Source organism: Panulirus ornatus, chromosome 43, assembly GCF_036320965.1.
Source record: "Panulirus ornatus isolate Po-2019 chromosome 43, ASM3632096v1, whole genome shotgun sequence".
NCBI lineage: Eukaryota > Metazoa > Arthropoda > Malacostraca > Decapoda > Palinuridae > Panulirus > Panulirus ornatus.
Genome location: NC_092266.1, coordinates 33695757 through 33705756, shown reverse-complemented (window position 1 = coordinate 33705756; position 10000 = coordinate 33695757). Strand labels below are relative to the sequence as shown.

General features: G+C 45.3%; 1 long non-coding RNA gene across 1 annotated transcript in view; it reads left to right on the top strand.

Moving 5' to 3' along the window:
* The window catches only part of LOC139762588 (uncharacterized), a 4425-nt gene extending 2686 nt beyond the window's left edge, over positions 1–1739 (top strand). Inside the window, exon 3 of the long non-coding RNA XR_011715749.1 lies at positions 835–1739. This is a non-coding gene — a long non-coding RNA (uncharacterized lncRNA). The remainder of the gene's footprint in view (positions 1–834) is intronic.
* Positions 1740–10000: the final 8261 nt, after the last annotated feature.

Here is a 10000-nt window from a genome sequence, read left to right as displayed (position 1 = left end):
GAAAACCGGCTTTACCTAATGCAGAATTGATTTGTTGATAACGAAAGATAAAAACGGTTAACGTTTGGGAGATTACTAACCGCCAATATGTGTTAATCTAACAGTTAACTTTTGGTATCTGATGGTTTTATAATTTCATGTTTGTTTAGCTCTTCAAGACTATGGAAAATATAGTTTAAGAATATTTACAGTTGAAAATTGTCCTTATGTTTACGTCCAGGAGAATATCTTACTTCCCATAAACCACTCATGCGTCCCCATCTGGAATATTGTGTTCAGGTTTAGTCCCGTACTTGAGGAGAGAGAGAGAGAGAGAGAGAGAGAGAGAGAGAGAGAGAGAGAGAGAGGGGAGAGACGAGCAAACAAGATTATTCCAGGAATGAGCAACAAATCTAAGGACGTAAATCTATTTAGTTTAGAAGAGAGAAGGTTAAGTAGTGATCTGATACAGACAGTCATAATAATTATCAAATGCTTTGATCATCTCGATCTAACGACTTACATAACCATAGATTCGGATCATTTCACTTCCAGTGATGGTTACAAACTCGTGGGTAAACGTTCTACCTCGAATGAGGCTAAATACTTGTTCTTCAACTGGATTGTTAACACGCGTCATTAATGATGTACCAATCAGAGTGGCTAAAAGTAGTACCATAGGTATGGTTAAGAATCACACTGACATATATTTTGGTTTAAATCCACGAGTGACATTACTTGCACCTTCTTAGCTATATAAAAAGTTTATGATATTATTTGTTTTTAATATGTACGTAATTTTCGTCTTATGACACTGATCTGTGAAACACATGTCTCTTCCATCATCACAAACAGCCACAAAGTGACCCAGTGGTCTGTTCTGGTCTGGATGCCGTCGTATATCCTCGTATTGTCATCATAGTTCAGCAGGAAGTGTGCCGCTAGACGCACCTACTAACATCATGAAAGGAAAACGTAAAGTGGAACTCTGAAGCCAGAGATTCTGGCAAGACTCTTGACCACACGGTGTGAGTCCATCCTCACGGCTCTCACGGCTTGTGAGCATATGTGGGATCCCGGGACGTGACCCCTTATGGTAGGTGTGTGGTGGGGGATGTATAATCCAGGGATGTGACCCCTACATCCGGTGTGGTGGGGGATGTATGATCCCGGGACGGTCCTGCATTGCCCTCTGACGTCATACAGTGTTACTGTATGCACCCCACTTTCTGTATTATAACTCATCATCACAACCCACCACTACAGACACGGCAGCAGACAACAACTGACAAACACTATGGCAATACACGAGCACATTAAACATAAACACTGCAGCTACAACAGAAACACTTCCACTTCCCTGGCAATACTGGTATATAATCACGAATCACCTGTTGCAGTAGTTAACAACTTGACTCACAATATCACCATTCTCCTCCCAATAATCTGGAGATAGGTCGCTTGCTATTTTAACTTCTACATCAGAATGGTATACGGGCGATCTCAACTTTTATCTTCCAATGGTTCATAGTCGTTGTTAATCATCTAAAAATACTCATTAGTGATGTAATTAATACTTGTTAATGAATGTCTAATTGCTGCCAGAACTGTCCACGAGTTTTCACTCGCTATTGTCTTCATGTCGAGTATGAAATTCATTCTGTAATTACTGTGCATTTCAAACTAATTATTACTGATCTATATTCAACTGATCCTGATTACCATTGTATGATATATCTTCAGCTCTGGCGAATATTTAGTAAAACTAGAATACATATATCCCTCTATGTCTTAATACATATATCCCTCTATGTCTTAATACATATATCCAACTATGTCTTAATACATATATCCCTCTATGTCTTAATGCATATATCCAACTATGTCTTAATACATATATCCCTCTATGTCTTAATACATATATCCAACTATGTCTTAATACATATATCCCTCTATGTCTTAATGCATATATCCTTCTATGTCTTAATACATACATCTCTCTGTGTCTTAATACATATATCCCTCTATGTCTTAATACATACATCTCTCTATGTTTTAATTCCTGGACATCAGACACGCCTACTCCTGAATTCTCCATCTTTTTTCAGTTGAACTAAACTGAAGTTTGACTTCAGAGGTCAACCAAGGTGTCATGGAGAGATCCCCTGCCGCACGATTGATGAAAACTGAGGCAAAGTTTGTCACATAACATGACCAAAATGTCCACTGTTGATTGATAACTAAGATGACTGTTGTATACTGTTAACGGCTGATAAACAGAACTAAACAGTACACTCTCTCTCTCTCTCTCTCTCTCTCTCTCTCTCTCTCTCTCTCTCTCTCTCTCTCTCTCTCTCTCTCTCTCTCTCTCTCTCTCTCTCTCTCTCTCTCTCTGTAGCACATCTTCTCACCCTCCCCCTACCTGGCACTCTCCCTCGCCCTACTTAGCACTCTCCCTTACCTTACCTGGAACTCTCCCTCTCCCTACCTCGGGAGCCTAGATTACTCTCCTCAACACTCACATGAATATGCAAAGTATGGAGAGTTAGGAGCCGTCCCGGGGCGACACATGAACTTCCTTCTACAGTCGCCACCTTCCATCTAGAGAACTGTTGCGAAGGGCGGCACCCCTCGGTGCTTGGGAGACACTTCCTCAGTCAGGAACCAACGTTTTCTTTCCCTGGTCTTAATCTAACATTATAATCCTCGTTAGATAGTTTGTGATAACAATTACACGATAGGATTAAGACTACCCACAGCACGTCACCCGGAGCTATGTTACCCACAGCACGTCACCCGGGGCTATCATGCCCACAGCACGTCACCCGGGGCTATCATGCCCACAGCACGTCACCCGGGGCTATCATGCCCACAGCACGTCACCTGGGGCTATCACATTCGGTGAAGCACCAGCGTGAGTCATGACTGTGATTTAACTAGAATTTAGCCTTGTGAGTGCGACACTATGGCCTGGCCTCTGGCTTGTGAGTGCGACACTATGGCCTGGCCTCTGGCTTGTGAGTGCGACACTATGGCCTGGCCTCTGGCTTGTGAGTGCGACACTATGGCCTGGCCTCTGGCTTGTGAGTGCGACACTATGGCCTGGCCTCTGGCTTGTGAGTGCGACACTATGGCCTGGCCTCTGGCTTGTGAGTGCGAAACTATGACCTGGCCTCTGGCTTGTGAGTGCGACACTATGGCCTGGCCTCTGGCTTGTGAGTGCGAAACTATGACCTGGCCTCTGGCTTGAGCCATAAGGGTCTAGTTATAGGCCCGGCCATCATACTCATGGGTGTATGGTCTTGGTAAACACACACCGTCGCACTCAAGGGTCCAGGGCTCTCAGTCACATCTGACCCACTTGCCTTAAACTGTGCAATTATTGAACCCGTAAATGTCATTAGCACGAAAAGGCTCTTCAGGTAATTGAGAATTACACATGTAAATCATCGTCGACCTGTAAATGATTTCTAGCGACGGGTCGTGCAGCAGAGATGAAAGACTGAGAAATTATTTACATCAGGAGGCTGTTGTAGGATTCTGGCTCACGGCTGCACCAGCAGGTCACACCAGGGGTGGCAGGGGCGTCCTGCCTCACCTGCAGCGTGCATGTGACGACACCCTCGGTGACCGAGAGTGGCCGACGTGTCGCCAGTTGCATCCAACACACGTCATGAGTCAGGTCTGACTTTCATGAAAAGTCATGCATCACCAACAGTGCCTGACAGAGGTCACAGGTCACTAGAACCTTCCAAAAGAGGTCACAGGGTGGTTGAAAGACCAAGGTTATCATTGGGGCTAATTAGAAAATAAGTAGTTAGTACAGTTAATTACAGGAAGATGATTATGGAGGACGATCGTTTCACTCCGTCAATAGAGTGGCATTCAGTCCCTGCCACCAGTGGTGTATTTGTTGGCATGGGCGTTGTTAGTGTTGGCATCAGCAGGCCTGACACCGAGGGGAGTCATGTTGTGACGAGAGACCTAAAACCGAAGGTTCGTACGTTGTGTCAGGAACCCTGACACCGAGGGGGTCACACGTTGTGCCAGGATGTGTGACACCGAGGGGGTCACATGTGTTAGGAAGCCTGACAATGATGGGGTCACACGTTGTGTCAAGATACCTGACACCGAGATATGACATGCGTCACCAGGAGTAACGAGGTCCTTTTCGGACCATATGATTGAAAACTGTTATCTGTGATGCATTAATTTCCTGGGGTCTGGGTGTCACTACCCTGGGGTCCAGCCGCTGGTGCTAACAACCTGGCATACAACACACACACACACACACACACACACACACACACACACACACAAACACACACACACACACACACACACACACCACCTCGACACACTCTGAACAAGAGCAAAATGTGTGTGTGTTTTAATTATGTTGGAGATACTAAAGGTAATATGTCATAATATAATGCTATATAATACTATAATGATATATCATATTACCCGACAATGCCATAGTAAACATAACACCAGGTTGTATTCCAGGCAAATGCATTATATCCACTTCAAGCAGCATCTAATCCTCTGTAATCAAGCATTAATTAGGTAAGTTGATGTAGCCTCGTGTTTTTAGTATATTATAGATAAGGTTTGATGGTATAATGACTGGCGGAGTGGAGTGTATAAAGAAGAGTGGTCTCCAGTAATGAACACAGTGTTGGCTGAGGTCTTGACGGGGAAGCTGTGGTCGGAGATTAGTCTAATAACTGGCCAAGTGATTGTGAGTTTAATTATAGGGTCTGACGATTTACGTTCCCTCGCCAGGATTGCGACGGGCAGTTCATTAGGGTCTGTAACGTGCAATGTTTTTTATAGGTTAAATTAGTGTGTGTCTCTCTGCCAGACACTGATTAAAGAAGATTTATTTTCTGAGTCGAGGGTTTACAGGACCTCTGCTGTAATTACAATTTGAAAGGTTTCAGATTACAGTACATTAAGTAGCATGCTACATTAGATTACGGTTTGTGGCGCCTTTAACCACATCATTATATCTGGTGCCTTAAATCACATCAAAGTATGTAGGGTTCAAAATCCCAACACAGTAATACGGGCTTAAGATCTTACCATAGTCTGTGGGACCCGAGATTGCAGCTTGGTATTTGGGGCTCCAAATTGCAGAGTAGCCAAAGGGTTCCCAGGCTTTAGTATACCAAGAACTACAGTCAGATTTGAGAATCAGGCGGCAGATACGAGGACAAAGACCATTGAAAACATCTTAAAATGTATGTGAAACTAAAGATGTAGAATGATAAAAGCAACAATGAAAAAGAACAGAACTCTAGTAAGGTAGAGTATGTGCAGGGCAGTGGTCGGTCTGTTCAGTATGGAGGCATGGCCTGGGCACGAGGAGTCTTGTGATATTCATATGTTTGTAATGTTGAAGGCGTTGGACAGTGTCCAGAAAGCAGAAGAGAAGGTATAACTCGTACACGTACAGTTGGGAATATCCTCATGATCTCGATGAAGGAAGGCGACGCCAGTGTTGTGTCTGGAGAAAGACTTCATATCCCAGGGTCCTCAGAGTCCATAAGACTTGCAGCGTCTGTGTGAAGCCAGACAAACACAGTGGGTTGATTTTGTGGAGCACTTGTATGTCTGCTGACCTGGGTATGGCGAGACACACGAAGTCTTCCTGTTGGTGGAGCATTTTGAGTGAAGGAGGGAGGTGTTAATGGTAGAAGTCTGGATAGTTCAGGGTAGAACGTTTTAGGTATGTGTGTCTGTGTTTATGTAAATAGATAGAAAGATAGACGGACATAACATGAATAGATGCGCATGTAGTTGTTCCCCTATTGATCACCGCAAACTGATTGATTGAGTGGAAGATTCATACAAAACGTGAAAAATACATTTATGAAGAAATTTAAGATAAATTGCATAATGGTGATGTCACAGAAGGACATGAATTATTCCCGTCTGCGGAGCAGCTAGACCCTTCTCAAGCCGACCAACCGGCTTCAGAGGGTCATCCACACCTACTTCAAGCCAAACAACCAGCTTCAAAGGGTCAGCCAGACTCACTTCAGGCTAACCAGCGGGCGTCAGCCTCTGTGGGATGGTAAGCCTGGCAGCTGATGGGTCACCGTGAATAATGAGAGAGCGTCCCAGGAGACGCTTCCTGACGTGGTACCCGACAACTGCCCCACCTCCTGGGACGTCCCACACGTCATCCCACAATCACAGGTTAACTGGCCTCTATTTGAGGTTTCTCGGTACACCGGGATACGAACACACGGCCGTTCTTCTTACAAAGCCAGATGGGCTTTGGCTCTGCTCTCACCATAACTGTTATCGGTATTCACAGTTTTAGAATGACAACATTTTATTAGTTTTACAAGAACTGTTCATCATGGAACATAAATGATTCCCTCTCTCCAAGCTACACTACATCTGTAAGTACGATTGAAGGCGCTACAAACAGATAATGGAAATTGCCAACAAACACCTTTGATTCAGGAGAACAACAGCAACAAGAAAATTCGTTCTGACCTTCACCCAAGGAAGGAAGGAACAAAAGTTTGATAATGATAGAGATTCTCTCTCTCTCTCTCTCTCTCTCTCTCTCTCTCTCTCTCTCTCTCTCTCTCTCTCTCTCTCTCTCTCTCTCTCTTGATCTAAAGCAGTGTCTCTTAACTAGGAGAGATCACTCACGTCCTTCAGAGTCACTTTAGACTTGGAAAACATTGTATATCCTGACGCGAGTCTCTCAGACCCCGCCGCTACAGAAGCCACTCACTTTATGTCCGATAATTCAATCTCGAACGTCTCCAAACTGGTTGCACATTTTTGGAGGCGCAGCAACTTCCAGGACAGCCCGAGCACTGGAGCTCTCCCTGTGTCTGTATGCTAATATGGCTGTCAGAGGCAGATGTTATTGTCCTACTCATATATTTCCTTGGCAGAGAAATCTCAAGATTATATATTCCCATCCAGATTAGAATATCTTGACTCGTCACACATCTATAGCAAAAAGCATTTGATATCTTGTTTAGCGTATAATCAGGTTCTAGTACCATTCTTCTCTCTTGATTTTCTAATGTGTTAACCTCGGATGTGTACCAACACCACTGCTGGTGTCAGGTACCAAACGTGTGTCTGCTGGGAGATATGGTACACCAGACATGACCAAAGTGTATACCACGAGACCCTACCATTCGCACCACTGCCTGGATGGTGACACAGCTGACCTAACCTGACCTGACCTGCTGCAGTACGTCATACTAAAAGAAGTAAATGTTGTGGAAGCTATTGGCAAAAATTTATGACCCGGGAGTTGAATGATTAATGGCACAATAACTCGTGAGTCGCTCTTAGAGACATAAGCATAGTGTCGGTAGGTGTCAAGGGCGTATCCCTCCTAAGACAAACATCTTGCTGGTAGTGAAGGAAGAGCACCAACGTGAAAAGGCCAGAGGTCAGCTGGGTGAAGTACACGTTGTGAACTCGTCTTACTGTAGGAGGCTCAACATGACTCACCTGATGGTTGACCATTTGGATGACATTTCCGTTTATACAACCTTCAAGATCTAACCTTCATTGTTCATTCACCAGCAGAGTAAGTTATCCTCGAGGAAACATAAATAGAAAGAACTTTGTGAACATTGACGTGTTCTTTGGTTCTTGAGCTGCAACATCCCTGTTGTCATTTCTCTCAGGAGGAAGACAACGTCCTCGACACGAGGACAGATCATACCCGCCCTCATCTATGTTCCATGTTGATGGATGGAACCATCTCTTGTGCAGGGAGGTCACGAACAACCTCACGATACCACTACTTTTTTGTGTATCATCTTCAACAACGTAGAACTATACCGGGGGGGGGGGGGGGGGTACAGTGAGTGGCATAGTGAGAAAATTGTGAGTGTCATTTCACACCACAGTTCAGGGTAAAGGTTAAGGTCACATTTATCTTCGTAACATAGATACAGACACACAACATGTAACACAAAGTGCACAGACCTGTGCCAGACTTACCCGCTCGGGTATATAGATACTGCCAGAAATTATCATTAAATATATGGTACGTCTGGAGGAAACATCATGACCCACCACACAAGACTGACGCTCACCCCAGGACGGCCTATGATGAGTCGTCTCCCCTCTCCACATGCACCGGGGAAGACAAGGACGCCCTCCCATGCACCGAGGAGCACAAGGACGCCCTCCCATGCACCGGGGAAGACAAGGACGCCCTCCCATGCACCGAGGAGCACAAGGACGCCCTCCCATGCACCGGGGAGGACAAGGACGCCCTCCCATGCACCGGGGAGGACAAGGACGCCCTCCCATGCACCGGGGAGGACAAGGACGCCCTCCCATGCACCGGGGAGGACAAGGGCGCCCTCCCATGCACCGGGGAGGACAAGGACGCCCTCCCATGCACCGGGGAGGACAAGGACGCCCTCCCATGCACCGGGGAGGACAACCCCTCCCCCTCCCACGTCCGAGAATCCCTCTCCCAGACCCACCGGTCCATCCCATGCACCAAGGCAACTACAACCAATACTGAAATCCAAGACACTGGAACAATGTCTTCAGATTGCAGGATGTCTGCTGACGTGGGGTGGGGTGGGGGGAAGGAGAACGGGGGCCCTAACTACGCCTGTCTTCACTCTTGTCATCTTGCGTCTCGTGCCGTAAATATTTCACAGAATTTTCATTCTAAAGATTCTTGTCTTCTTATGTTCACTGGATGTAAACACAGTTCAGAGACGAAGGCTTATTTCTTTTTTTTGGGGGGGAGGAGGGGGGTTTATCTTGAGTTTCTTGATGTACGTCAAACCATAACTTTTGACTTTTGTAATGTTTAGACTAACGTTCTTTCATACACAACACTGACGTATCTTCATCTTCATCCCTTCATATACAACACTGACGTATCTTCATCCCTTCATATACAACACTGACGTATCTTCATCCCTTCATATACAACACTGACGTATCTTCATCCCTTCATGTACTACACTGACGTATCTTCATCCCTTCATATACAACACTGACGTATCTTCATCCCTTCATATACAACACTGACGTATCTTCATCCCTTCATATACAACACTGACGTATCTTCATCCCTTCATGTACTACACTGACGTATCTTCATCCCTTCATATACAACACTGACGTATCTTCATCCCTTCATATACAACACTGACGTATCTTCATCCCTTCATATGGTGTGTACCATCACCATGTACTGCTGTTGTAAGCAACACTGTCTCTCAGTATTGCCACAACACAGGTCACCTGAGGAGTCCTTGCCACTCCGAGCTGGTCACAACACAGTTCAGGTGGGAGTGTTGACCCAGCTGACCCAAACTACAACACAGGTCACACTGGTTTTGATCTTGTTGACTTGTACCACAACACAGGTTAGATGAAAGTGTTGACCTTGCTAACTTGAAGAATTTAACATATATTATGGAATATGCAAATTTTTGGCAAACTTTCGTCACATAAGCCTTGAATTATGGAAGATCTTGGCGATTTATAACACAGGTAACGCAAGTCTGTCTCATAACTTCATATGTTAGGCCCTTGTGTGTGCTTGAGGTGCGGCCATCCTGAAGTAAACAAGGAAATGCCCCTCCTGAAGCAGGTGGAACACGGCTGCCGACGGGGCCGTGTGTGGTGCCAGCAGCTTGGTTTGAGAATTCACAGCCGTCCAGCTCCACCCTGGAAAATTCCCACCTACAAAGCGCTTTAAGCTTGCTATGTGGACGATTGTCACCTGTTTTTCCGACAACACTCGAAAACTTCCTCTAGACAAACTCCAGCATAACATCTCAGGGAAGACAATATTTTCCCGCAGGAAACCATAACTCGTGTCAGATGAATCTAGAATGTGGAAAGAACTGGGGAAACATGAGCTCCAGAATGTGAAGTGTATCGTTGTGAAGATCCTCCTTAAGATATGATAGGTAGTTAGTGGAAGACGAAACGAGGCGCTGCGCTGGAGAAGCATCTATTACAGCCGCATGACGAGGCCTCCCTCACC